Genomic DNA, 27,856 nt, shown 5'->3' with positions numbered 1-27,856 from the left:
GGGCGAGCAGTGCCATGGGCAGATGAGGCTGAGCAACAGCTTTCCAGGCTAGCTCTTTCTGGCTGCGAGCTATCTGCAGACGTTCGCATTTTGGGAGCAGGGCTGCCGCAGGCACCAGGCACGGACAACGAAAGATACGTTGGAAGTTGGAGATGACAAGACAAGCAAGCAGCCCCAGTCTCTGTGCCTCTGTGCGAGCAGTGCCATGGGCAGATGAGGCTGAGCAACAGCTTTCCAGGCTAGCTCCTTCTGGCTGCGAGCTATCTGCAGACGTTCGCATTTTGGGAGCAGGCTTGTCGGAGACGCCTGCCACGAACACCCAAATATACGTTGGAAGTTTGATTTGGCAAGACAAGCAAGCAGCCCCAGTCTCTGTGCCTCTGTGCGAGCAGTGCCATGGGCAGATGAGGCTGAGCAACAGCTTTCCAGGCTAGCTCTTTCTGCCTGCGAGCTATCTGCAGACGTTCGCATTTTGGGAGCAGGGTAGCCGGAGGCTCCCGGCACGGACTCTGAAGGCTACGTTTGACATTTGAGGTGGCAAGACAAGCAAGGAGACCCAGTCTCTGTGCCTCTGTGCGAGAAGCTCCATGTGCAGATGAGGCTGAGCAACAGCTTTCCAGGCTAGCTCTTTCTGCCTGCGAGCTATCTGCAGACGTTCGCATTTTGGGAGCACGGCTGCCAGATGCACCTGGTGCGGACCCCTAAAGCTACGTTGGAAGTTTGAGGTGGCAAGACAAGCAAGCAGCCCCAGTCTCTGTGCCTCTGTGCGAGCAGTGCCATGGGCAGATGAGGCTGAGCAACAGCTTTCAAGGCTAGCTCTTTCTGCCTGCGAGCTATCTGCAGACGTTCGTATTTTTGGAGCACGGCTGCCAGATGCGCCTGGTGCGGACCCCTAAAGCTACGTTGGAAGTTTGAGGTGGCAAGACTAGCTAGCAGCCCCAGTCTCTGTGCCTCTGTGCGAGCAGTGCCATGGGCAGATGAGGCTGAGCAACAGCTTTCCAGGCTAGCTCTTTCTGCCTGCGAGCTATCTGCAGACGTGCGCATTTTCAGAGCAGGGCTGCCGCAGGCGCCCGGCACGGACCCCCAAAGCTACGTTGGAAGTTGGAGATGACAAGACAAGCAAGCAGCCCCAGTCTCTGTGCCTCTGTGCGAGCAGTGCCATGGGCAGATGAGGCTGAGCAACAGCTTTCCAGGCTAGCTCTTTCTGCCTGCGAGCTACCTGCAGACGTTCGCATTTTCAGAGCAGGGCTACAGGAGGCGCCCGGCATGAAACCCCAAACACACGTTTGAAGTTTGAGGTGGCAAGACAAGCAAGCAGCCCCAGTCTCTGTGCCTCTGTGCGAGCAGTGCCCTGGGCAGATGAGGCTGAGCAACAGCTTTCCAGGCTAGCTCTTTCTGCCTGCGAGCCATCTGCAGACGTTCGCATTTTGGGAGCAGGGCTGCCGCAGGCGCCCGGCACGGACCCCCAAATATACGTTGGAAGTTTAGATGACAAGACAAGCAAGCAGCCCCAGTCTCTGTGCCTCTGTGCGAGCAGTGCCATGGGCAGATGAGGCTGAGCAACAGCTTTCCAGGCTAGCTCTTTCTGCCTGCGAGCTACCTGCAGACGTTCGCATTTTCAGAGCAGGGCTGTCGGAGACGCCCGGCATGAAACCGCAAACATACGTTTGAAGTTTGAGGTGGCAAGACAAGCAAGCAGCCCCAGTCTCTGTGCCTGTGTGCGAGCAGTGCCATGGGCAGATGAGGCTGAGCAACAGCTTTCCAGGCTAGCTCTTTCTGCCTGCGAGCTATTTGCAGACGTTCGCATTTTGGGAGCAGGGCTGACGGAGGCGCCCGGCACGGACCCCCAAAGCTACGTTGGAAGTTGGAGATGACAAGACAAGCAAGCAGCCCCAGTCTCTGTGCCTCTGTGCGAGCAGTGCCATGGGCAGATGAGGCTGAGCAACAGCTTTCCAGGCTAGCTCTTTCTGCCTGCGAGCTACCTGCAGACGTTCGCATGTTGGGAGCAGGGCTGCCGGAGACGCCCGGCATGAAACCGCAAACATACGTTTGAAGTTTGAGGTGGCAAGACGAGCAAGCAGCCCCAGTCTCTGTGCCTCTGTGCGAGCAGTGCCATGGGCAGATGAGGCTGAGCAACAGCTTTCCAGGCTAGCTCTTTCTGCCTGCGAGATATCTGCAGACGTTCGCATTTTCAGAGCAGGGGTACCGGAGGCGCCCGGCACGGACCCTCAAGGCTACGTTTGCAGTTTGAGGTGACAAGACAAGCAAGCAGCCCCAGTCTCTGTGCCTCTGGGCGAGCAGTGCCATGGGCAGATGAGGCCGAGCAACAGCTTTCCAGGCTAGCTCTTTCTGCCTGCGAGCTATTTGCAGACGTTCGCATTTTGGGAGCAGGGCTGACGGAGGCGCCCGGCACGGAGCCCCAAAGCTACGTTGGAAGTTGGAGATGACAAGACAAGCAAGCAGCCCCAGTCTCTGTGCCTCTGTGCGAGCAGTGCCATGGGCAGATGAGGCTGAGCAACAGCTTTCCAGGCTAGCTCTTTCTGCCTGCGAGCTACCTGCAGACGTTCGCATTTTCAGAGCAGGGCTGCCGGAGATGCCCGGCATGAAACCCCAAAGTTACTTTTGAAGTTTGAGGTGGCAAGACAAGCAAGCAGCCCCAGTCTCTGTGCCTCTGTGCGAGCAGTGCCATGGGCAGATGAGGCTGAGCAACAGCTTTCCAGGCTAGCTCTTTCTGCCTGCGAGCTATCTGCAGACGTTCGCATTTTGGGAGCAGGGCTGCCGCAGGCGACCGGCACGGACCCCCAAAGCTACGTTGGAAGTTGGAGATGACAAGACAAGCAAGCAGCCCCAGTCTCTGTGCCTCTGTGCGAGCAGTGCCATGGGCAGATGAGGCTGAGCAACAGCTTTCCAGGCTAGCTCTTTCTGGCTGCGAGCTATCTGCAGACGTTCGCATTTTGGGAGCAGGGCTGTCGGAGACGCCTGCCACGAACACCCAAATATACGTTGGAAGTTTGATTTGGCAAGACACGCAAGCAGCCCCAGTCTCTGTGCCTCTGTGCGAGCAGTGCCATGGGCAGATGAGGCTGAGCAACAGCTTTCCAGGCTAGCTCTTTCTGCCTGCGAGCTATCTGCAGACGTTCGCATTTTGGGAGCAGGGTAGCCGGAGGCTCCCGGCACGGACTCTGAAGGCTACGTTTGACATTTGAGGTTGCAAGACAGGCAAGGAGACCCAGTCTCTGTGCCTCTGTGCGAGAAGCTCCATGTGCAGATGAGGCTGAGCAACAGCTTTCCAGGCTAGCTCTTTCTGCCTGCGAGCTATTTGCAGACGTTCGCATTTTGGGAGCAGGGCTGACGGAGGCTCCCGGCACGGACGCCCAAAGCTACGTTGGAAGTTGGAGATGACAAGACAAGCAAGCAGCCCCAGTCTCTGTGCCTCTGTGCGAGCAGTGCCATGGGCAGATGAGGCTGAGCAACAGCTTTCCAGGCTAGCTCTTTCTGCCTGCGAGCTATTTGCAGACGATCGCATTTTGGGAGCAGGGCTGACGGAGGCGCCCGGCACGGACCCCCAAAGCTACGTTGGAAGTTGGAGATGACAAGACAAGCAAGCAGCCCCAGTCTCTGTGCCTCTGTGCGAGCAGTGCCATGGGCAGATGAGGCTGAGCAACAGCTTTCCAGGCTAGCTCTTTCTGCCTGCGAGCTACCTGCAGACGTTCGCATTTTCAGAGCAGGGCTACAGGAGGCGTACGGCATGAAACCCCAAACACACGTTTGAAGTTTGAGGTGGCAAGACAAGCAAGCAGCCCCAGTCTCTGTGCCTCTGTGCGAGCAGTGCCATGGGCAGATGAGGCTGAGCAACAGCTTTCCAGGCTAGCTCTTTCTGCCTGCGAGCTATTTGCAGACGATCGCATTTTGGGAGCAGGGCTGACGGAGGCGCCCGGCACGGACCCCCAAAGCTACGTTGGAAGTTGGAGATGACAAGACAAGCAAGCAGCCCCAGTCTCTGTGCCTCTGTGCGAGCAGTGCCATGGGCAGATGAGGCTGAGCAACAGCTTTCCAGGCTAGCTCTTTCTGCCTGCGAGCTACCTGCAGACTTTCGCATTTTCAGAGCAGGGCTGCTGGATACGCCCGGTACGGACACCCAAATATACGTTGGAAGTTTGAGGTGGCAAGACTAGCTAGCAGCCCCAGTCTCTGTGCCTCTGTGCGAGCAGTGCCATGGGCAGATGAGGCTGAGCAACAGCTTTCCAGGCTAGCTCTTTCTGCCTGCGAGCTACCTGCAGACGTTCGCATTTTCAGAGCAGGGCTACAGGAGGCGCCCGGCATGAAACCCCAAACACACGTTTGAAGTTTGAGGTGGCAAGACAAGCAAGCAGCCCCAGTCTCTGTGCCTCTGTGCGAGCAGTGCCATGGGCAGATGAGGCTGAGCAACAGCTTTCCAGGCTAGCTGTTTCTGCCTGCGAGCTATTTGCAGACGTTCGCATTTTGGGAGCAGAGCTGCTGGATACGCCCGGCACGGACCCCCAAAGATACGTTGGAAGTTTGAGATGACAAGACAAGCAAGCAGCCCCAGTCTCTGTGCCTCTGTGCGAGCAGTGCCATGGGCAGATGAGGCTGAGCAACAGCTTTCCAGGCTAGCTCTTTCTGCCTGTGAGCTATCTTCAGACGTTCGCATTTTGGGAGTAGGTGTCCGGAGGCGCAGGCAAGGATTCCTAAAGATACATTTGCAGTTTGAGGTGACAAGACAAGCAAGCAGCACCAGTCTCTGTGCCTGTGTGCGAGCAGTGCCATGGGCAGATGAGGCTGAGCAACAGCTTTCCAGGCTAGCTCTTTCTGCCTGCGATCTATCTGCAGACGTTCGCATTTCCGTAGCAGGGCTGATGGAGGAGCCTGGCATGGACCCCCAAAAGATACGCTGGACGTTTAGGGTGGCAAGACAAGGTAGCAGCCCCAGTCTCTGTGCCTCTGTGCGAGCAGTGCCATGGGCAGATGAGGCTGAGCAACAGCTTTCCAGGCTAGCTATTTCTGCCTGCGAGCTATATGTAGACGTTCGCATTTTGGGAGCAGGATTCCGGAGGCTCCCGGAAAGGATTCCCAAAGCTACGTTGGAAGATTGAGGTGACAAGACAAGCAAGCAGCCCCAGTCTCTGTGCCTCTGTGTGAGCAGTGCCATGGGCAGGTGAGGCTGAGTAACAGCTTTCCAGGCTAGCTTTTTCTGCCTGCGAGCTATCTGCAGAAGTTCACGTTTTGGGAGGTGGTCTGCCGGAGGAGTCCGGCATGGATACCAAAGGTACGTTGGAATTTTGAGGTGGCAAGACAAGCAAGCAACCGCAGTCTCTGTGCCTCTGTGCGAGCAGTGCCATGGGCAGATGAGGCTGAGCAACAGCTTTCCAGGCTAGCTTATTCTGCCTGCGAGCTATCTGCAGACGTTCGCATTTCAGAGCAGGGCTGCCGGAGGCGCCTGGCACGGACCCCCAAAGGTACGTTGGAAGTTTGAGGTGGCAAGACAAGCAAACAGCCCCAGTCTCTGTGCCTCTGTGCGAGCAGTGCCATGGGAGATGAGGCTGAGCAACAGCTTTCCAGGCTAGCTCTTTCTGCCTGCGAACTATCTGCAGACGTTTGCATTTTCGTAGCAGGCTTCCGTAGGCGCCAAGCACGGACACCGAAATATACGTTTGACATTTGAGGTGGCAAGACAATCAAGCAGCCCCAGTCTCTGTGCCTCTGTGCGAGCAGTGCCATGGGCAGATGAAACTGAGCAACAGCTTTCCTTGCTAGCTTGTCCTGGCTGTGAGGTCTTTGTAGACGTTCGCATTTTGGGAGCAGGTTGCTGGAGGCGCCACGCACGGACACCCAAATTTACGTATGAAGTTTGAGGTGGCAAGACAAGCAAGCAGCCCCAGTCTGTGTGCCTCTGTGCGAGCAGTGCCATGGGCAGATGAGGCTGAGCAACAGCTTTCCAGGCTAGCTTTTTCTGGCTGTGAGGTCTTTGTAGACATTCGCATTTTTGTAGCAGGCTGCCGGAGGCGCCAGGCACGGACACCCAAATTTACGTTGGAAGTTTGAGGTGGCAAGACAAGCAAGCAGCCCCAGTCTCTGTGCCTCTGTGCGAGCAGTGCCATGGGCAGATGAGGCTGAGCAACAGCTTTCCAGGCTAGCTCTTTCTGCCTGCGAGATATCTGCAGACGGTCTCATTTCAGAGCAGGGCTGCCGGAGGCGCAGGCAAGGATTCCTAAAGCTACATTTGCAGTTTGAGGTGACAAGACAAGCAAGCAGCCCCAGTCTCTGTGCCTCTGTGCGAGCAGTGCCATGGACAGATGAGGCTGAGCAACAGCTTTCCAGGCTAGCTCTTTCTGCCTTCGAAATATCTGCAGACGTTCGCATTTCAGAGCTGGGTTGCCGGAGGCTCCCGGCACGGACCCCCAAAGATACGTTGGAAGTTTAAGGTGGCAGGACAAGCAAGCAGTCCCAGTCTCTGTGCCTCTGTGCGAGCAGTGCCATGGGCAGATGAGGCTGAGCAGCAGCTTTCCAGGCTAGCTTTTTCTGCCTGCGAGCTATCTGCAGAAGTTCACGTTTTGGGAGGTGGTCTGCCGGAGGAGTCCGGCATGGATACAAAAGTTACGTTGGAATTTTGAGGTGGCAAGACAAGCAAGCAGCCCCAGTCTCTGTGCCTCTGTGCGAGCAGTGCCATGGTCAGATGAGGCTGAGCAACAGCTTTCCAGGCTAGCTCTTTCTGCCTGCGAGCTATCTGCAGACGTTCGCATTTTGGGAGCAGGGCTGCCGCAGGCGCCCGGCACGGACCCCCAAAGCTACGTTGGAAGTTGGAGATGACAAGACAAGCAAGCAGCCCCAGTCTCTGTGCCTCTGTGCGAGCAGTGCCATGGGCAGATGAGGCCGAGCAACAGCTTTCCAGGCTAGCTCTTTCTGCCTGTGAGATATCTTCAGACGTTCGCATTTTGGGAGCAGGGCTGACGGAGGAGCCCGGCACAGATCACAAAAAGCTACGTTGTATGTTTAAGGTGGCAAGACAAGCAAGCAGCCCCAGTCTCTGTGCCTCTGTGCGAGCAGTGCCATGGGCAGATGAGGCTGAGCAACAGCTTTCCAGGCTAGCTCTTTCTGCCTGCGAGCTATTTGCAGACGATCGCATTTTGGGAGCAGGGCTGACGGAGGCGCCCGGCACGGACCCCCAAAGCTACGTTGGAAGTTGGAGATGACAAGACAAGCAAGCAGCCCCAGTCTCTGTGCCTCTGTGCGAGCAGTGCCATGGGCAGATGAGGCTGAGCAACAGCTTTCCAGGCTAGCTCTTTCTGCCTGCGAGCTACCTGCAGACTTTCGCATTTTCAGAGCAGGGCTGATGGATACGCCCGGTACGGACACCCAAATATACGTTGGAAGTTTGAGGTGGCAAGACTAGCTAGCAGCCCCAGTCTCTGTGCCTCTGTGCGAGCAGTGCCATGGGCAGATGAGGCTGAGCAACAGCTTTCCAGGCTAGCTCTTTCTGCCTGCGAGCTACCTGCAGACGTTCGCATTTTCAGAGCAGGGCTACAGGAGGCGCCCGGCATGAAACCCCAAACACACGTTTGAAGTTTGAGGTGGCAAGACAAGCAAGCAGCCCCAGTCTCTGTGCCTCTGTGCGAGCAGTGCCATGGGCAGATGAGGCTGAGCAACAGCTTTCCAGGCTAGCTGTTTCTGCCTGCGAGCTATTTGCAGACGTTCGCATTTTGGGAGCAGAGCTGCTGGATACGCCCGGCACGGACCCCCAAAGATACGTTGGAAGTTTGAGATGACAAGACAAGCAAGCAGCCCCAGTCTGTGTGCCTCTGTGCGAGCAGTGCCATGGGCAGATGAGGCTGAGCAACAGCTTTCCAGGCTAGCTCTTTCTGCCTGTGAGCTATCTTCAGACGTTCGCATTTTGGGAGTAGGTGTCCGGAGGCGCAGGCAAGGATTCCTAAAGATACATTTGCAGTTTGAGGTGACAAGACAAGCAAGCAGCACCAGTCTCTGTGCCTGTGTGCGAGCAGTGCCATGGGCAGATGAGGCTGAGCAACAGCTTTCCAGGCTAGCTCTTTCTGCCTGCGATCTATCTGCAGACGTTCGCATTTCCGTACCAGGGCTGATGGAGGAGCCTGGCATGGACCCCCAAAAGATACGCTGGACGTTTAGGGTGGCAAGACAAGGTAGCAGCCCCAGTCTCTGTGCCTCTGTGCGAGCAGTGCCATGGGCAGATGAGGCTGAGCAACAGCTTTCCAGGCTAGCTATTTCTGCCTGCGAGCTATATGTAGACGTTCGCATTTTGGGAGCAGGATTCCGGAGGCTCCCGGAAAGGATTCCCAAAGCTACGTTGGAAGATTGAGGTGACAAGACAAGCAAGCAGCCCCAGTCTCTGTGCCTCTGTGTGAGCAGTGCCATGGGCAGGTGAGGCTGAGTAACAGCTTTCCAGGCTAGCTTTTTCTGCCTGCGAGCTATCTGCAGAAGTTCACGTTTTGGGAGGTGGTCTGCCGGAGGAGTCCGGCATGGATACCAAAGTTACGTTGGAATTTTGAGGTGGCAAGACAAGCAAGCAGCCGCAGTCTCTGTGCCTCTGTGCGAGCAGTGCCATGGGCAGATGAGGCTGAGCAACAGCTTTCCAGGCTAGCTTATTCTGCCTGCGAGCTATCTGCAGACGTTCGCATTTCAGAGCAGGGCTGCCGGAGGCGCCTGGCACGGACCCCCAAAGGTACGTTGGAAGTTTGAGGTGGCAAGACAAGCAAACAGCCCCAGTCTCTGTGCCTCTGTGCGAGCAGTGCCATGGGAGATGAGGCTGAGCAACAGCTTTCCAGGCTAGCTCTTTCTGCCTGCGAACTATCTGCAGACGTTTGCATTTTCGTAGCAGGCTTCCGTAGGCGCCAAGCACGGACACCGAAATATACGTTTGACATTTGAGGTGGCAAGACAATCAAGCAGCCCCAGTCTCTGTGCCTCTGTGCGAGCAGTGCCATGGGCAGATGAAACTGAGCAACAGCTTTCCTTGCTAGCTTGTCCTGGCTGTGAGGTCTTTGTAGACGTTCGCATTTTGGGAGCAGGTTGCTGGAGGCGCCACGCACGGACACCCAAATTTACGTATGAAGTTTGAGGTGGCAAGACAAGCAAGCAGCCCCAGTCTGTGTGCCTCTGTGCGAGCAGTGCCATGGGCAGATGAGGCTGAGCAACAGCTTTCCAGGCTAGCTTTTTCTGGCTGTGAGGTCTTTGTAGACATTCGCATTTTCGTAGCAGGCTGCCGGAGGCGCCAGGCACGGACACCCAAATTTACGTTGGAAGTTTGAGGTGGCAAGACAAGCAAGCAGCCCCAGTCTCTGTGCCTCTGTGCGAGCAGTGCCATGGGCAGATGAGGCTGAGCAACAGCTTTCCAGGCTAGCTCTTTCTGCCTGCGAGATATCTGCAGACGGTCTCATTTCAGAGCAGGGCTGCCGGAGGCGCAGGCAAGGATTCCTAAAGCTACATTTGCAGTTTGAGGTGACAAGACAAGCAAGCAGCCCCAGTCTCTGTGCCTCTGTGCGAGCAGTGCCATGGACAGATGAGGCTGAGCAACAGCTTTCCAGGCTAGCTCTTTCTGCCTTCGAAATATCTGCAGACGTTCGCATTTCAGAGCTGGGTTGCCGGAGGCTCCCGGCACGGACCCCCAAAGATACGTTGGAAGTTTAAGGTGGCAGGACAAGCAAGCAGTCCCAGTCTCTGTGCCTCTGTGCGAGCAGTGCCATGGGCAGATGAGGCTGAGCAGCAGCTTTCCAGGCTAGCTTTTTCTGCCTGCGAGCTATCTGCAGAAGTTCACGTTTTGGGAGGTGGTCTGCCGGAGGAGTCCGGCATGGATACCAAAGTTACGTTGGAATTTTGAGGTGGCAAGACAAGCAAGCAGCCCCAGTCTCTGTGCCTCTGTGCGAGCAGTGCCATGGGCAGATGAGGCTGAGCAACAGCTTTCCAGGCTAGCTCTTTCTGCCTGCGAGCTATCTGCAGACGTTCGCATTTTGGGAGCAGGGCTGCCGCAGGCGCCCGGCACGGACCCCCAAAGCTACGTTGGAAGTTGGAGATGACAAGACAAGCAAGCAGCCCCAGTCTCTGTGCCTCTGTGCGAGCAGTGCCATGGGCAGATGAGGCTCAGCAACAGCTTTCCAGGCTAGCTCTTTCTGCCTGTGATCTGTCTGCAGACGTTCGCATTTTTGGAGCAAGGCTGCCGGAGACGCCTTCCACGGACACCCAAATATACGTTTGAAGTTTGAGGTGGCAAGACAAGCAAGCAGCCCCAGTCTCTGTGCCTCTGTGCGAGCAGTTCCGTGGGCAGATGAGGCTGAGCAACAGCTTTGCAGGCTAGCTCTTTCTGCCTGCGATCTATCTGCAGACTTTCGCATTTCAGAGCAGGGTTGCAGGAGGCGCCGGGCACGGACACTCAGAGCTACGTTTGACATTTGAGGTGGCAAGACAAGCAAGGAGACCCAGTGTCTGTGCCTCTGTGCGAGCAGGTTCATGGGCAGACGAGGCTGAGCACCAGCTTTCAAGGCTAGATTTGTCTGCCTGCGAGCTAACTGCAGACGTTCGCATGTTGGGAGCAGGGGTGCAAGTTGCGCACAGAATGGACCCCCAAAGCAACGTTGGAAGTTTGAGGTGGCAAGACTAGCAAGCAGCCCCAGTCTCTGTGCCTCTGTGCGAGCAGTGCCATGGGCAGATGAGGCTGAGCAACAGCTTTCCAGGCTAGCTCTTTCTGCCTGCCAGCTATCTGCAGACGTTCGCATTTTCAGAGCAGGGCTGACGGAGACGCCTTCATGAAACCCCAAACATACGTTTGAAGTTTGAGGTGGCAAGACAAGCAAGCAGCCCCAGTCTCTGTGCCTCTGTGCGAGCAGTGCCATGGGCAGATGAGGCTGAGCAACAGCTTTCCAGGCTAGCTCTTTCTCCCTGCGAGCTATCTGCAGACGTTCGCATTTTCAGAGCAGGGCTGCTGGATACGCCCGGCACGGACCCCCAAATATACGTTGCAAGTTTGAGGTGGCAAGACTAGCTAGCAGCCCCAGTCTCTGTGCCTCTGTGCGAGCAGTGCCATGGGCAGATGAGGCTGAGCAACAGCTTTCCAGGCTAGCTGTTTCTGCCTGCGAGCTATCTGCAGACGTTCGCATTTTGGGAGCAGGGCTGCTGGATACGCCCGGCACGGACCCCCAAAGATACGTTGGAAGTTTGAGATGACAAAACAAGCAAGCAGCCCCAGTCTCTGTGCCTCTGTGCGAGCAGTGCCATGGGCAGATGAGGCTGAGCAACAGCTTTCCAGGCTAGCTCTTTCTGCCTGCGAGCTATCTGCAGACGTTCGCATTTTGGGAGCAGGGCTGATGGAGGAGCCTGGCACGGACCCCCAAAAGATACGCTGGACGTTTAGGGTGACAAGACAAGGTAGCAGCCCCAGTCTCTGTGCCTCTGTGCGAGCAGTGCCATGGGCAGATGAGGCCGAGCAACAGCTTTCCAGGCTAGCTCTTTCTGCCTGTGAGATATCTTCAGACGTTCGCATTTTGGGAGCAGGGCTGACGGAGGAGCCCGGCACAGATCACAAAAAGCTACGTTGTATGTTTAAGGTGGCAAGACAAGCAAGCAGCCCCAGTCTCTGTGCCTCTGTGCGAGCAGTGCCATGGGCAGAAGAGGCTGAGCAACAGCTTTCCAGGCTAGCTCTTTCTGCCTGCGAGATATCTGCAGACGGTCTCATTTCAGAGCAGGGCTGCCGGAGGCGCTCGGCACGGACCCCCAAATCTACGTTGGAAGTTTGAGGTGGCAAGACAAGCAAGCAGTCCCAGTCTCTGTGCCTCTGTGCGAGCACTGCCATGGACAGATGAGGCTGAGCAACAGCTTTCAAGGCTAGCTCTTTCTGCCTGCGTGCTATCTGTAGACGTTCTCATTTTGGCAGCAGGGCTACCGGAGGAGCTCGGCACAGATCACCAAAAGCTACGTTGAATATTTCAGGTGGCAAGACAAGCAAGCAGCCTCCGTGTCTGTGCCTCTGTGCGAGCAGTGCCATGTGCAGATGAGGCTGAGCAACAGCTTTCCAGGCTAGCTCTTTCTGCCTGCGAACTATCTGCACACGTTCGCATTTTCGGAGGAGACTGCCGGAGGCGCCAGGCACGGGCACCGAAAGATAGGTTTGACATTTGAGGTGGCAAGACAATCAAGCAGCCCCAGTCTGTGTGCCTCTGTGCGAGCAGTGCCATGGGCAGATGAGGCTGAGCAACAGCTTTCCAGGCTAGCTCTTTCTGCCTGTGAGCTATCTTCAGACGTTCGCATTTTGGGAGTAGGTGTCCGGAGGCGCAGGCAAGGATTCCTAACGATACATTTGCAGTTTGAGGTGACAAGACAAGCAAGCATCACCAGTCTCTGTGCCTCTGTGCGAGCAGTGCCATGGGCAGATGAGGCTGAGCAACAGCTTTCCAGGCTAGCTATTTCAGCCTGCGAGCTATATGTAGACGTTCGCATTTTGGGAGCAGGATTCCGGAGGCGCCCGGAAAGGATTCCCAAAGCTACGTTGGAAGATTGAGGTGACAAGACAAGCAAGCAGCCCCAGTCTCTGTGCCTCTGTGTGAGCAGTGCCATGGGAGATGAGGCTGAGCAACAGCTTTCCAGGCTAGCTCTTTCTGCCTGCGAACTATCTGCAGACGTTTGCATTTTCGTAGCAGGCTTCCGAAGGCGCCAAGCACGGACACCGAAATATACGTTTGACATTTCAGGTGGCAAGACAATCAAGCAGCCCCAGTCTCTGTGCCTCTGTGCGAGCAGTGCCATGGGCAGATGAAACTGAGCAACAGCTTTCCTTGCTAGCTTGTCCTGGCTGTGAGGTCTTTGTAGACGTTCGCATTTTGGGAGCAGGTTGCTGGAGGCGCCAGGCACGGACACCCAAAATTACGTATGAAGTTTGAGGTGGCAAGACAAGCAAGCAGCCCCAGTCTGTGTGCCTCTGTGCGAGCAGTGCCATGGGCAGATGAGGCTGAGCAACAGCTTTCCAGGCTAGATTTTTCTGGCTGTGAGGTCTTTGTACACGTTCGCATTTTCGTAGCAGGCTGCCGGAGGCGCCAGGCACGGACACCCAAATTTACGTTGGAAGTTTGAGGTGGCAAGACAAGCAAGCAGCCCCAGTCTGTGTGCCTCTGTGCGAGCAGTGCCATGGGCAGATGAGGCTGAGCAACAGCTTTCCAGGCTAGCTCTTTCTGCCTGCGAGATATCTGCAGACGGTCTCATTTCAGAGCAGGGCTGCCGGAGGCGCAGGCAAGGATTCCTAAAGCTACATTTGCAGTTTGAGGTGACAAGACAAGCAAGCAGCCCCAGTCTCTGTGCCTCTGTGCGAGCAGTGCCATGGGCAGATGAGGCTGAGCAACAGTTTTCCAGGCTAGCTCTTTCTGCCTTCGAAATATCTGCAGACGTTCGCATTTCAGAGCTGGGTTGCCGGAGGCTCCCGGCACGGACCCTCAAGGCTACGTTTGACATTTGAGGTGGCAAGACAAGCAAGCAGCCCCAGTCTCTGTGCCTCTGTGCGAGCAGTGCCATGGGCAGATGAGGCTGAGCAACAGCTTTCCAGGCTAGCTCTTTCTGCCTGCGATCTATCTGCAGACATTCGCATTTTGGGAGCAGGGCTGATGGAGGAGCCTGGCACGGACCCCCAAAAGATACGCTGGACGTTTAGGGTGACAAGACAAGGTAGCAGCCCCAGTCTCTGTGCCTCTGTGCGAGCAGTGCCATGGGCAGATGAGGCTGAGCAACAGCTTTCCAGGCTAGCTATTTCTGCCTGCGAGCTATATGTAGACGTTCGCATTTTGGGAGCAGGATTCCGGAGGCGCCCGGAAAGGATTCCCAAAGCTACGTTGGAAGATTGAGTTGACAAGACAAGCAAGCAGCCCCAGTCTCTGTGCCTCTGTGCGAGCAGTGCCATGGGCAGATGAGGCCGAGCAACAGCTTTCCAGGCTAGCTCTTTCTGCCTGCGAGATATCTTCAGACGTTCGCATTTTGGGAGCAGGGCTGACGGAGGAGCCCGGCACAGATCACAAAAAGCTACGTTGTATGTTTAAGGTGGCAAGACAAGCAAGCAGCCCCAGTCTCTGTGCCTCTGTGCGAGCAGTGCCATGGGCAGAAGAGGCTGAGCAACAGCTTTCCAGGCTAGCTCTTTCTGCCTGCGAGATATCTGCAGACGGTCTCATTTCAGAGCAGGGCTGCCGGAGGCGCTCGGCACGGACCCCCAAATCTACGTTGGAAGTTTGAGGTGGCAAGACAAGCAAGCAGTCCCAGTCTCTGTGCCTCTGTGCGAGCACTGCCATGGACAGATGAGGCTGAGCAACAGCTTTCCACGCTAGCTCTTTCTGCCTGCGAGCTATCTGTAGACGTTCTCATTTTGGCAGCAGGGCTACCGGAGGAGCTCGGCACAGATCACCAAAAGCTACGTTGAATATTTCAGGTGGCAAGACAAGCAAGCAGCCTCCGTGTCTGTGCCTCTGTGCGAGCAGTGCCATGTGCAGATGAGGCTGAGCAACAGCTTTCCAGGCTAGCTCTTTCTGCCTGCGAACTATCTGCACACGTTCGCATTTTCGGAGGAGACTGCCGGAGGCGCCAGGCACGGGCACCGAAAGATAGGTTTGACATTTGAGGTGGCAAGACAATCAAGCAGCCCCAGTCTGTGTGCCTCTGTGCGAGCAGTGCCATGGGCAGATGAGGCTGAGCAACAGCTTTCCAGGCTAGCTCTTTCTGCCTGTGAGCTATCTTCAGACGTTCGCATTTTGGGAGTAGGTGTCCGGAGGCGCAGGCAAGGTTTCCTAAAGATACATTTGCAGTTTGAGGTGACAAGACAAGCAAGCATCACCAGTCTCTGTGCCTCTGTGCGAGCAGTGCCATGGGCAGATGAGGCTGAGCAACAGCTTTCCAGGCTAGCTATTTCAGCCTGCGAGCTATATGTAGACGTTCGCATTTTGGGAGCAGGATTCCGGAGGCGCCCGGAAAGGATTCCCAAAGCTACGTTGGAAGATTGAGGTGACAAGACAAGCAAGCAGCCCCAATCTCTGTGCCTCTGTGTGAGCAGTGCCATGGGCAGGTGAGGCTGAGTAACAGCTTTCCAGGCTAGCTCTTTCTGCCTGCGAGCTATCTGCAGAAGTTCACGTTTTGGGAGGTGGTCTGCCGGAGGAGTCCGGCATGGATACCAAAGTTACGTTGGAATTTTGAGGTGGCAAGACAAGCAAGCAGCCGCAGTCTCTGTGCCTCTGTGCGAGCAGTGCCATGGGCAGATGAGGCTGAGCAACAGCTTTCCAGGCTAGGTTATTCTGCCTGCGAGCTATCTGCAGACGTTCGCATTTCAGAGCAGGGCTGCCGGAGGCGCCTGGCACGGACCCCCAAAGGTACGTTGGAAGTTTGAGGTGGCAAGACAATCAAGCAGCCCCAGTCTCTGTGCCTCTGTGCGAGCAGTGCCATGGGCAGATGAGGCTGAGCAACAGCTTTCCAGGCTAGATTTTTCTGGCTGTGAGGTCTTTGTACACGTTCGCATTTTCGTAGCAGGCTGCCGGAGGCGCCAGGCACGGACACCCAAATTTACGTTGGAAGTTTGAGGTGGCAAGACAAGCAAGCAGCCCCAGTCTGTGTGCCTCTGTGCGAGCAGTGCCATGGGCAGATGAGGCTGAGCAACAGCTTTCCAGGCTAGCTCTTTCTGCCTGCGAGATATCTGCAGACGGTCTCATTTCAGAGCAGGGCTGCCGGAGGCGCAGGCAAGGATTCCTAAAGCTACATTTGCAGTTTGAGGTGACAAGACAAGCAAGCAGCCCCAGTCTCTGTGCCTCTGTGCGAGCAGTGCCATGGGCAGATGAGGCTGAGCAACAGTTTTCCAGGCTAGCTCTTTCTGCCTTCGAAATATCTGCAGACGTTCGCATTTCAGAGCTGGGTTGCCGGAGGCTCCCGGCACGGACCCTCAAGGCTACGTTTGACATTTGAGGTGGCAAGACAAGCAAGCAGCCCCAGTCTCTGTGCCTCTGTGCGAGCAGTGCCATGGGCAGATGAGGCTGAGCAACAGCTTTCCAGGCTAGCTCTTTCTGCCTGCGATCTATCTGCAGACATTCGCATTTTGGGAGCAGGGCTGATGGAGGAGCCTGGCACGGACCCCCAAAAGATACGCTGGACGTTTAGGGTGACAAGACAAGGTAGCAGCCCCAGTCTCTGTGCCTCTGTGCGAGCAGTGCCATGGGCAGATGAGGCTGAGCAACAGCTTTCCAGGCTAGCTATTTCTGCCTGCGAGCTATATGTAGACGTTCGCATTTTGGGAGCAGGATTCCGGAGGCGCCCGGAAAGGATTCCCAAAGCTACGTTGGAAGATTGAGTTGACAAGACAAGCAAGCAGCCCCAGTCTCTGTGCCTCTGTGCGAGCAGTGCCATGGGCAGATGAGGCCGAGCAACAGCTTTCCAGGCTAGCTCTTTCTGCCTGCGAGATATCTTCAGACGTTCGCATTTTGGGAGCAGGGCTGACGGAGGAGCCCGGCACAGATCACAAAAAGCTACGTTGTATGTTTAAGGTGGCAAGACAAGCAAGCAGCCCCAGTCTCTGTGCCTCTGTGCGAGCAGTGCCATGGGCAGAAGAGGCTGAGCAACAGCTTTCCAGGCTAGCTCTTTCTGCCTGCGAGATATCTGCAGACGGTCTCATTTCAGAGCAGGGCTGCCGGAGGCGCTCGGCACGGACCCCCAAATCTACGTTGGAAGTTTGAGGTGGCAAGACAAGCAAGCAGTCCCAGTCTCTGTGCCTCTGTGCGAGCACTGCCATGGACAGATGAGGCTGAGCAACAGCTTTCCACGCTAGCTCTTTCTGCCTGCGAGCTATCTGTAGACGTTCTCATTTTGGCAGCAGGGCTACCGGAGGAGCTCGGCACAGATCACCAAAAGCTACGTTGAATATTTCAGGTGGCAAGACAAGCAAGCAGCCTCCGTGTCTGTGCCTCTGTGCGAGCAGTGCCATGTGCAGATGAGGCTGAGCAACAGCTTTCCAGGCTAGCTCTTTCTGCCTGCGAACTATCTGCACACGTTCGCATTTTCGGAGGAGACTGCCGGAGGCGCCAGGCACGGGCACCGAAAGATATGTTTGACATTTGAGGTGGCAAGACAATCAAGCAGCCCCAGTCTGTGTGCCTCTGTGCGAGCAGTGCCATGGGCAGATGAGGCTGAGCAACAGCTTTCCAGGCTAGCTCTTTCTGCCTGTGAGCTATCTTCAGACGTTCGCATTTTGGGAGTAGGTGTCCGGAGGCGCAGGCAAGGTTTCCTAAAGATACATTTGCAGTTTGAGGTGACAAGACAAGCAAGCATCACCAGTCTCTGTGCCTCTGTGCGAGCAGTGCCATGGGCAGATGAGGCTGAGCAACAGCTTTCCAGGCTAGCTATTTCAGCCTGCGAGCTATATGTAGACGTTCGCATTTTGGGAGCAGGATTCCGGAGGCGCCCGGAAAGGATTCCCAAAGCTACGTTGGAAGATTGAGGTGACAAGACAAGCAAGCAGCCCCAATCTCTGTGCCTCTGTGTGAGCAGTGCCATGGGCAGTTGAGGCTGAGTAACAGCTTTCCAGGCTAGCTCTTTCTGCCTGCGAGCTATCTGCAGAAGTTCACGTTTTGGGAGGTGGTCTGCCGGAGGAGTCCGGCATGGATACCAAAGTTACGTTGGAATTTTGAGGTGGCAAGACAAGCAAGCAGCCGCAGTCTCTGTGCCTCTGTGCGAGCAGTGCCATGGGCAGATGAGGCTGAGCAACAGCTTTCCAGGCTAGGTTATTCTGCCTGCGAGCTATCTGCAGACGTTCGCATTTCAGAGCAGGGCTGCCGGAGGCGCCTGGCACGGACCCCCAAAGGTACGTTGGAAGTTTGAGGTGGCAAGACAATCAAGCAGCCCCAGTCTCTGTGCCTCTGTGCGAGCAGTGCCATGGGCAGATGAAACTGAGCAACAGCTTTCCTTGCTAGCTTGTCCTGGCTGTGAGGTATTTGTAGACGTTCGCATTTTGGGAGCAGGTTGCTGGAGGCGCCAGGCACGGACACCCAAAATTACGTATGAAGTTTGAGGTGGCAAGACAAGCAAGCAGCCCCAGTCTGTGTGCCTCTGTGCGAGCAGTGCCATGGGCAGATGAGGCTGAGCAACAGCTTTCCAGGCTAGATTTTTCTGGCTGTGAGGTCTTTGTAGACGTTCGCATTTTCGTAGCAGGCTGCCGGAGGCGCCAGGCACGGACACCCAAATTTACGTTGGAAGTTTGAGGTGGCAAGACAAGCAAGCAGCCCCAGTCTCTGTGCCTCTGTGCGAGCAGTGCCATGGGCAGATGAGGCTGAGCAACAGCTTTCCAGGCTAGCTCTTTCTGCCTGCGAGATATCTGCAGACGGTCTCATTTCAGAGCAGGGCTGCCGGAGGCGCAGGCAAGGATTCCTAAAGCTACATTTGCAGTTTGAGGTGACAAGACAAGCAAGCAGCCCCAGTCTCTGTGCCTCTGTGCGAGCAGTGCCATGGGCAGATGAGGCTGAGCAACAGTTTTCCAGGCTAGCTCTTTCTGCCTTCGAAATATCTGCAGACGTTCGCATTTCAGAGCTGGGTTGCCGGAGGCTCCCGGCACGGACCCTCAAGGCTACGTTTGACATTTGAGGTGGCAAGACAAGCAAGCAGCCCCAGTCTCTGTGCCTCTGTGCGAGCAGTGCCATGGGCAGATGAGGCTGAGCAACAGCTTTCCAGGCTAGCTCTTTCTGCCTGCGATCTATCTGCAGACGTTCGCATTTTGGGAGCAGGGCTGACGGAGGAGCCTGGCACGGACCCCCAAAAGATACGCTGGACGTTTAGGGTGACAAGACAAGGTAGCAGCCCCAGTCTCTGTGCCTCTGTGCGAGCAGTGCCATGGGCAGATGAGGCTGAGCAACAGCTTTCCAGGCTAGCTCTTTCTGCCTGCGAGCTATCTGTAGACGTTCTCATTTTGGCAGCAGGGCTACCGGAGGAGCTCGGCAGAGATCACCAAAAGCTACGTTGAATATTTGAGGTGGCAAGACAAGCAAGTAGCCTCCGTGTCTGTGCCTCTGTGCGAGCAGTGCCATGTGCAGATGAGGCTGAGCAACAGCTTTCCAGGCTAGCTCTTTCTGCCTGCGAACTATCTGCACACGTTCTCATTTTCGGAGGAGACTGCCGGAGGCGCCAGGCACGGGCACCGAAAGATAGTTTTGACATTTGAGGTGGCAAGACAATCAAGCAGCCCCAGTCTGTGTGCCTCTGTGCGAGCAGTGCCATGGGCAGATGAGGCTGAGCAACAGCTTTCCAGGCTAGCTCTTTCTGCCTGTGAGCTATCTTCAGACGTTCGCATTTTGGGAGTAGGTGTCCGGAGGCGCAGGCAAGGATTCCTAAAGATACATTTGCAGTTTGAGGTGACAAGACAAGCAAGCAGCCCCAGTCTCTGTGCCTCTGTGCGAGCAGTGCCATGGGCAGATGAAACTGAGCAACAGCTTTCCTTGCTAGCTTGTCCTGGCTGTGAGGTCTTTGTAGACGTTCGCATTTTGGGAGCAGGTTGCTGGAGGCGCCAGGCACGGACACCCAAAATTACGTTGGAAGTTTGAGGTGGCAAGACAAGCAAGCAGCCCCAGTCTGTGTGCCTCTGTGCGAGCAGTGCCATGGGCAGATGAGGCTGAGCAACAGTTTTCCAGGCTAGCTCTTTCTGCCTTCGAAATATCTGCAGACGTTCGCATTTCAGAGCTGGGTTGCCGGAGGCTCCCGGCACGGACCCTCAAGGCTACGTTTGACATTTGAGGTGGCAAGACAAGCAAGCAGCCCCAGTCTCTGTGCCTCTGTGCGAGCAGTGCCATGGGCAGATGAGGCTGAGCAACAGCTTTCCAGGCTAGCTCTTTCTGCCTGCGATCTATCTGCAGACGTTCGCATTTTGGGAGCAGGGCTGACGGAGGAGCCTGGCACGGACCCCCAAAAGATACGCTGGACGTTTAGGGTGACAAGACAAGGTAGCAGCCCCAGTCTCTGTGCCTCTGTGCGAGCAGTGCCATGGGCAGATGAGGCTGAGCAACAGCTTTCCAGGCTAGCTCTTTCTGCCTGCGAGCTATCTGTAGACGTTCTCATTTTGGCAGCAGGGCTACCGGAGGAGCTCGGCAGAGATCACCAAAAGCTACGTTGAATATTTGAGGTGGCAAGACAAGCAAGTAGCCTCCGTGTCTGTGCCTCTGTGCGAGCAGTGCCATGTGCAGATGAGGCTGAGCAACAGCTTTCCAGGCTAGCTCTTTCTGCCTGCGAACTATCTGCACACGTTCTCATTTTCGGAGGAGACTGCCGGAGGCGCCAGGCACGGGCACCGAAAGATAGTTTTGACATTTGAGGTGGCAAGACAATCAAGCAGCCCCAGTCTGTGTGCCTCTGTGCGAGCAGTGCCATGGGCAGATGAGGCTGAGCAACAGCTTTCCAGGCTAGCTCTTTCTGCCTGTGAGCTATCTTCAGACGTTCGCATTTTGGGAGTAGGTGTCCGGAGGCGCAGGCAAGGATTCCTAAAGATACATTTGCAGTTTGAGGTGACAAGACAAGCAAGCAGCCCCAGTCTCTGTGCCTCTGTGCGAGCAGTGCCATGGGCAGATGAAACTGAGCAACAGCTTTCCTTGCTAGCTTGTCCTGGCTGTGAGGTCTTTGTAGACGTTCGCATTTTGGGAGCAGGTTGCTGGAGGCGCCAGGCACGGACACCCAAAATTACGTTGGAAGTTTGAGGTGGCAAGACAAGCAAGCAGCCCCAGTCTGTGTGCCTCTGTGCGAGCAGTGCCATGGGCAGATGAGGCTGAGCAACAGCTTTCCAGGCTAGATTTTTCTGGCTGTGAGGTCTTTGTAGACGTTCGCATTTTCGTAGCAGGCTGCCGGAAGCGCCAGGCACGGACACCCAAATTTACGTTGGAAGTTTGAGGTGGCAAGACAAGCAAGCAGCCCCAGTCTGTGTGCCTCTGTGCGAGCAGTGCCATGGGCAGATGAGGCTGAGCAACAGCTTTCCAGGCTAGCTCTTTCTGCCTACGAGATATCTGCAGACGGTCTCATTTCAGAGCAGGGCTGCCGGAGGCGCAGGCAAGGATTCCTAAAGCTACATTTGCAGTTTGAGGTGACAAGACAAGCAAGCAGCCCCAGTCTCTGTGCCTCTGTGCGAGCAGTGCCATGGGCAGATGAGGCTGAGCAACAGTTTTCCAGGCTAGCTCTTTCTGCCTTCGAAATATCTGCAGACGTTCGCATTTCAGAGATGGGTTGCCGGAGGCTCCCGGCACGGACCCTCAAGGCTACGTTTGACATTTGAGGTGGCAAGACAAGCAAGCAGCCCCAGTCTCTGTGCCTCTGTGCGAGCAGTGCCATGCGCAGATGAGGCTGAGCAACAGCTTTCCAGGCTAGCTCTTTCTGCCTGCGATCTATCTGCAGACGTTCGCATGTTGGGAGCAGGGCTGATGGAGGAGCCTGGCACGAACCCCCAAAAGATACGCTGGACGTTTAGGGTGACAAGACAAGGTAGCAGCCCCAGTCTCTGTGCCTCTGTGCGAGCAGTGCCATGGGCAGATGAGGCTGAGCAACAGGTTTCCAGGTTAGCTATTTCTGCCTGCGAGCTATATGTAGACGTTCGCATTTTGGGAGCAGGGGTGCAAGTTGCGCCCAGAATGGACCCCCAAAGCAACGTTGGAAGTTTGAGGTGGCAAGACTAGCAAGCAGCCCCAGTCTCTGTGCCTCTGTGCGAGCAGGTTCATGGGCAGACGAGGCTGAGCACCAGCTTTCAAGGCTAGCTATTTCTGCCTGCGAGCTACCTGCAGACATTCGCATGTTGGGAGCAGGGGTGCAAGTTGCTCCCAGAATGGACCCCCAAAGCAACGTTGGAAGTTTGAGGTGGCAAGACTAGCAAGCAGCCCCAGTCTCTGTGCCTCTGTGCGGGCAGTGCCATGGGCAGATGAGGCTGAGCAACAGCTTTCCAGGCTAGCTGTTTCTGCCTGCGAGCTATCTGCAGACGTTCGCATTTTGGGAGCAGGGCTGCTGGATACGCCCGGCACGGACCCCCAAAGCTACGTTGGAAGTTTGAGATGACAAGACAAGCAAGCAGCCCCAGTCTCTGTGCCTCTGTGCGAGCAGTGCCATGGGCAGATGAGGCTGAGCAACAGCTTTCCAGGCTAGCTCTTTCTGCCTGCGAGCTACCTGCAGACGTTCGCATGTTGGGAGCAGGGCTGCCGGAATCGCCCGGCATGAAACCCCAAACATACGTTTGAAGTTTGAGGTGGTAAGACAAGCAAGCAGCCCCAGTCTCTGTGCCTCTGTGCGAGCAGTGCCATGGGCAGATGAGGCTTAGCAACAGCTTTCCAGGCTAGCTCTTTCTGCCTGCGAGCTATCTGCTGACGTTCACATTTTCACAGCAGGGCTGCTGGATACGCCCGGCACGGACACCCAAAGCTACGTTGGAAGTTTGAGATAACAAGACAAGCAAGCAGCCCCAGTCTCTGTGCCTCTGTGCGAGCAGCTCCATGGGCAGATGAGGCTGAGCAACAGCTTTCCAGGCTAGCTCTTTCTGCCTGCGAGCTACCTGCAGACGTTCGCATTTTCAGAGCAGTGCTGCCGGAGACGCCCGGCATGAAACCCCAAACATACGTTTGAAGTTTGAGGTGGCAAGACAAGCAAGCAGCCCCAGTCTCTGTGCCTCTGTGCGAGCAGTGCCATGGTCAGATGAGGCTGAGCAACAGCTTTCCAGGCTAGCTCTTTCTGCCTGCGATCTATCTGCAGACGTTCGCATTTCAGAGCAGGGTTGTAGGAGGCGCCGGGCACGGACACTCAGAGCTACGTTTGACATTTGAGGTGGCAAGACAATCAAGGAGACCCAGTGTCTGTGCCTCTGTGCGAGCAGGTTCATGGGCAGACGAGGCAGAGCACCAGCTTTCAAGGCTAGCTATTTCTGCCTGCGAGCTACCTGCAGACGTTCGCATGTTGGGAGCAGGGGTGCAAGTTGCGCCCAGAATGGACCCCCAAAGCAACGTTGGAAGTTTGAGGTGACAAGACTAGCAAGCAGCCCCAGTCTCTGTGCCTCTGTGCGGGCAGTGCCATGGGCAGATGAGGCTGAGCAACAGCTTTCCAGGCTAGCTCTTTCTGCCTGCCAGCTATCTGCAGACGTTCGCATTATCAGAGCAGGGCTGCCGGAGACGCCCGGCATGAAACCCCAAACACACGTTTGAAGTTTGAGGTGGCAAGACAAGCAAGCAGCCCCAGTCTCTGTGCCTCTGTGCGAGCAGTGCCATGGGCAGATGAGGCTGAGCAACAGGTTTCCAGGCTAGCTATTTCTGCCTGCGAGCTATATGTAGACGTTCGCATTTTGGGAGCAGGGGTGCAAGTTGCGCCCAGAATGGACCCCCAAAGCAACGTTGGAAGTTTGAGGTGGCAAGACTAGCAAGCAGCCCCAGTCTCTGTGCCTCTGTGCGAGCAGGTTCATGGGCAGACGAGGCTGAGCACCAGCTTTCAAGGCTAGCTATTTCTGCCTGCGAGCTACCTGCAGACGTTCGCATGTTGGGAGCAGGGGTGCAAGTTGCTCCCAGAATGGACCCCCAAAGCAACGTTGGAAGTTTGAGGTGGCAAGACTAGCAAGCAGCCCCAGTCTCTGTGCCTCTGTGCGGGCAGTGCCATGGGCAGATGAGGCTGAGCAACAGCTTTCCAGGCTAGCTGTTTCTGCCTGCGAGCTATCTGCAGACGTTCGCATTTTGGGAGCAGGGCTGCTGGATACGCCCGGCACGGACCCCCAAAGCTACGTTGGAAGTTTGAGATGACAAGACAAGCAAGCAGCCCCAGTCTCTGTGCCTCTGTGCGAGCAGTGCCATGGGCAGATGAGGCTGAGCAACAGCTTTCCAGGCTAGCTCTTTCTGCCTGCGAGCTACCTGCAGACGTTCGCATGTTGGGAGCAGGGCTGCCGGAATCGCCCGGCATGAAACCCCAAACATACGTTTGAAGTTTGAGGTGGTAAGACAAGCAAGCAGCCCCAGTCTCTGTGCCTCTGTGCGAGCAGTGCCATGGGCAGATGAGGCTTAGCAACAGCTTTCCAGGCTAGCTCTTTCTGCCTGCGAGCTATCTGCTGACGTTCACATTTTCACAGCAGGGCTGCTGGATACGCCCGGCACGGACACCCAAAGCTACGTTGGAAGTTTGAGATAACAAGACAAGCAAGCAGCCCCAGTCTCTGTGCCTCTGTGCGAGCAGCTCCATGGGCAGATGAGGCTGAGCAACAGCTTTCCAGGCTAGCTCTTTCTGCCTGCGAGCTACCTGCAGACGTTCGCATTTTCAGAGCAGTGCTGCCGGAGACGCCCGGCATGAAACCCCAAACATACGTTTGAAGTTTGAGGTGGCAAGACAAGCAAGCAGCCCCAGTCTCTGTGCCTCTGTGCGAGCAGTGCCATGGTCAGATGAGGCTGAGCAACAGCTTTCCAGGCTAGCTCTTTCTGCCTGCGATCTATCTGCAGACGTTCGCATTTCAGAGCAGGGTTGTAGGAGGCGCCGGGCACGGACACTCAGAGCTACGTTTGACATTTGAGGTGGCAAGACAATCAAGGAGACCCAGTGTCTGTGCCTCTGTGCGAGCAGGTTCATGGGCAGACGAGGCAGAGCACCAGCTTTCAAGGCTAGCTATTTCTGCCTGCCAGCTACCTGCAGACGTTCGCATGTTGGGAGCAGGGGTGCAAGTTGCGCCCAGAATGGACCCCCAAAGCAACGTTGGAAGTTTGAGGTGACAAGACTAGCAAGCAGCCCCAGTCTCTGTGCCTCTGTGCGGGCAGTGCCATGGGCAGATGAGGCTGAGCAACAGCTTTCCAGGCTAGCTCTTTCTGCCTGCCAGCTATCTGCAGACGTTCGCATTATCAGAGCAGGGCTGCCGGAGACGCCCGGCATGAAACCCCAAACACACGTTTGAAGTTTGAGGTGGCAAGACAAGCAAGCAGCCCCAGTCTCTGTGCCTCTGTGCGAGCAGTGCCATGGGCAGATGAGGCTGAGCAACAGGTTTCCAGGCTAGCTATTTCTGCCTGCGAGCTATATGTAGACGTTCGCATTTTGGGAGCAGGGGTGCAAGTTGCGCCCAGAATGGACCCCCAAAGCAACGTTGGAAGTTTGAGGTGGCAAGACTAGCAAGCAGCCCCAGTCTCTGTGCCTCTGTGCGAGCAGGTTCATGGGCAGACGAGGCTGAGCACCAGCTTTCAAGGCTAGCTATTTCTGCCTGCGAGCTACCTGCAGACGTTCGCATGTTGGGAGCAGGGGTGCAAGTTGCTCCCAGAATGGACCCCCAAAGCAACGTTGGAAGTTTGAGGTGGCAAGACTAGCAAGCAGCCCCAGTCTCTGTGCCTCTGTGCGGGCAGTGCCATGGGCAGATGAGGCTGAGCAACAGCTTTCCAGGCTAGCTGTTTCTGCCTGCGAGCTATCTGCAGACGTTCGCATTTTGGGAGCAGGGCTGCTGGATACGCCCGGCACGGACCCCCAAAGCTACGTTGGAAGTTTGAGATGACAAGACAAGCAAGCAGCCCCAGTCTCTGTGCCTCTGTGCGAGCAGTGCCATGGGCAGATGAGGCTGAGCAACAGCTTTCCAGGCTAGCTCTTTCTGCCTGCGAGCTACCTGCAGACGTTCGCATGTTGGGAGCAGGGCTGCCGGAATCGCCCGGCATGAAACCCCAAACATACGTTTGAAGTTTGAGGTGGTAAGACAAGCAAGCAGCCCCAGTCTCTGTGCCTCTGTGCGAGCAGTGCCATGGGCAGATGAGGCTTAGCAACAGCTTTCCAGGCTAGCTCTTTCTGCCTGCGAGCTATCTGCTGACGTTCACATTTTCACAGCAGGGCTGCTGGATACGCCCGGCACGGACACCCAAAGCTACGTTGGAAGTTTGAGATAACAAGACAAGCAAGCAGCCCCAGTCTCTGTGCCTCTGTGCGAGCAGCTCCATGGGCAGATGAGGCTGAGCAACAGCTTTCCAGGCTAGCTCTTTCTGCCTGCGATCTATCTGCAGACGTTCGCATTTCAGAGCAGGGTTGTAGGAGGCGCCGGGCACGGACACTCAGAGCTACGTTTGACATTTGAGGTGGCAAGACAATCAAGGAGACCCAGTGTCTGTGCCTCTGTGCGAGCAGGTTCATGGGCAGACGAGGCAGAGCACCAGCTTTCAAGGCTAGCTATTTCTGCCTGCCAGCTATCTGCAGACGTTCGCATGTTGGGAGCAGGGGTGCAAGTTGCGCCCAGAATGGACCCCCAAAGCAACGTTGGAAGTTTGAGGTGACAAGACTAGCAAGCAGCCCCAGTCTCTGTGCCTCTGTGCGGGCAGTGCCATGGGCAGATGAGGCTGAGCAACAGCTTTCCAGGCTAGCTGTTTCTGCCTGCGAGCTATCTGCAGACGTTCGCATTTTGGGAGCGGGACTGCTGGATACGCCCGGCACAGACCCCCAAAGCTACGTTGGAAGTTTGAGATGACAAGACAAGCAAGCAGCCCCAGTCTCTGTGCCTCTGTGCGAGCAGTGCCATGGGCAGATGAGGCTGAGCAACAGCTTTCCAGGCTAGCTCTTTCTGCCTGCGAGCTATCTGCAGACGTTCGCATGTTGGGAGCAGGGCTGCCGGAAACGCCCGGCATGAAACCCCAAACATACGTTTGAAGTTTGAGGTGGTAAGACAAGTAGGCAGCACCAGTCTCTGTGCCTCTGTGCGAGCAGTGCCATGGGCAGATGAGGCTGAGCAACAGCATTCCAGGCTAGCTCTTTCTGCCTGCGAGCTATCTTCAGACGTTTGCATTTTGGGAGCAGGACTGACGGAGAAGCCCGGCACAGATCACAAAAAGCTGCGTTGGAATTTTGAGGTGGCAAGAGAAGCAAGCTGCCCCTGTCTCTGTGCCTCTGTGCGAGCAGTGCCATGGGCAGAAGAGGCTGAGCAACAGCTTTCCAGGCTAGCTCTTTATGGCTGTGAGGTCTTTGTAGACGTTCGCATTTTGGGAGCAGGGCTGCGAAAGTCGTCAGGCACGGACACCAAAAGCTACGTTGGAAGTTTGAGGTGCAAGACAAGCAAGCAGCCCCCGTCTCTATGCCTCTGTGCGAGCAGTGCCATGGGCAGATGAGGCTGAGCAACAGCTTTCCAGGCTAGCTCTTTCTGCCTGCAAGCTATCTGCAGACATTCGCATTTTGGGAGCAAGGTTGCAAGTTGCGCCCGGAACGTACCCCCAAAGCAACGTTTGAGGTTTGAGGTGGCAAGACAAGCAAGCAGCCCCCGTGTCTGTGCGTCTGTGCGAGCAGTGCCATGGGCAGATGAGGCTGAGCAACAGCTTTCCACGCTAGCTCTTTCTGCCTTCGAGATATCTGCAGACGTTCGCATTTTCAGAGCAGGAGTGCCGAAGGCGCCCGGCACGGACCCTCAAGGCTACGTTTGCAGTTTGAGGTGACAAGACAAGCAAGCAGGCCCAGTCTCTGTGCCTCTGTGCGAGCAGTGCCATGGGCAGATGAGGCCGAGCAACAGCTTTCCAGGCTAGCACTTTCTGCCTGCGAGCTACCTGCAGACGTTCGCATGTTGGGAGCAGGGCTGCCGGAGACGCCCGGCATGAAACCCCAAACATACGTTTGAAGTTTGAGGTGGTAAGACAAGCAAGCAGCACCAGTCTCTGTGCTTCTGTGCGAGCAGTGCCATGGGCAGATGAGGCTGAGCAACAGCTTTCCAGGCTAGCTCTTTATGGCTGTTAGGTCTTTGTAGACGTTCGCATTTTGGGAGCAGGGCTGCCAAAGTCGTCAGGCACGGATTCCAAAAGCTACGTTGGAAGTTTGAGGTGCAAGACAAGCAAGCAGCCCCCGTCTCTGTGCCTCTGTGCGAGCAGTGCCATGGGCAGATGAGGCTGAGCAA

This window comes from Opisthocomus hoazin, chromosome 6, assembly GCF_030867145.1.
Source record: "Opisthocomus hoazin isolate bOpiHoa1 chromosome 6, bOpiHoa1.hap1, whole genome shotgun sequence".
NCBI classification, from domain to species: Eukaryota; Metazoa; Chordata; class Aves; order Opisthocomiformes; family Opisthocomidae; genus Opisthocomus; species Opisthocomus hoazin.
This window is presented reverse-complemented; position numbering follows the sequence as displayed.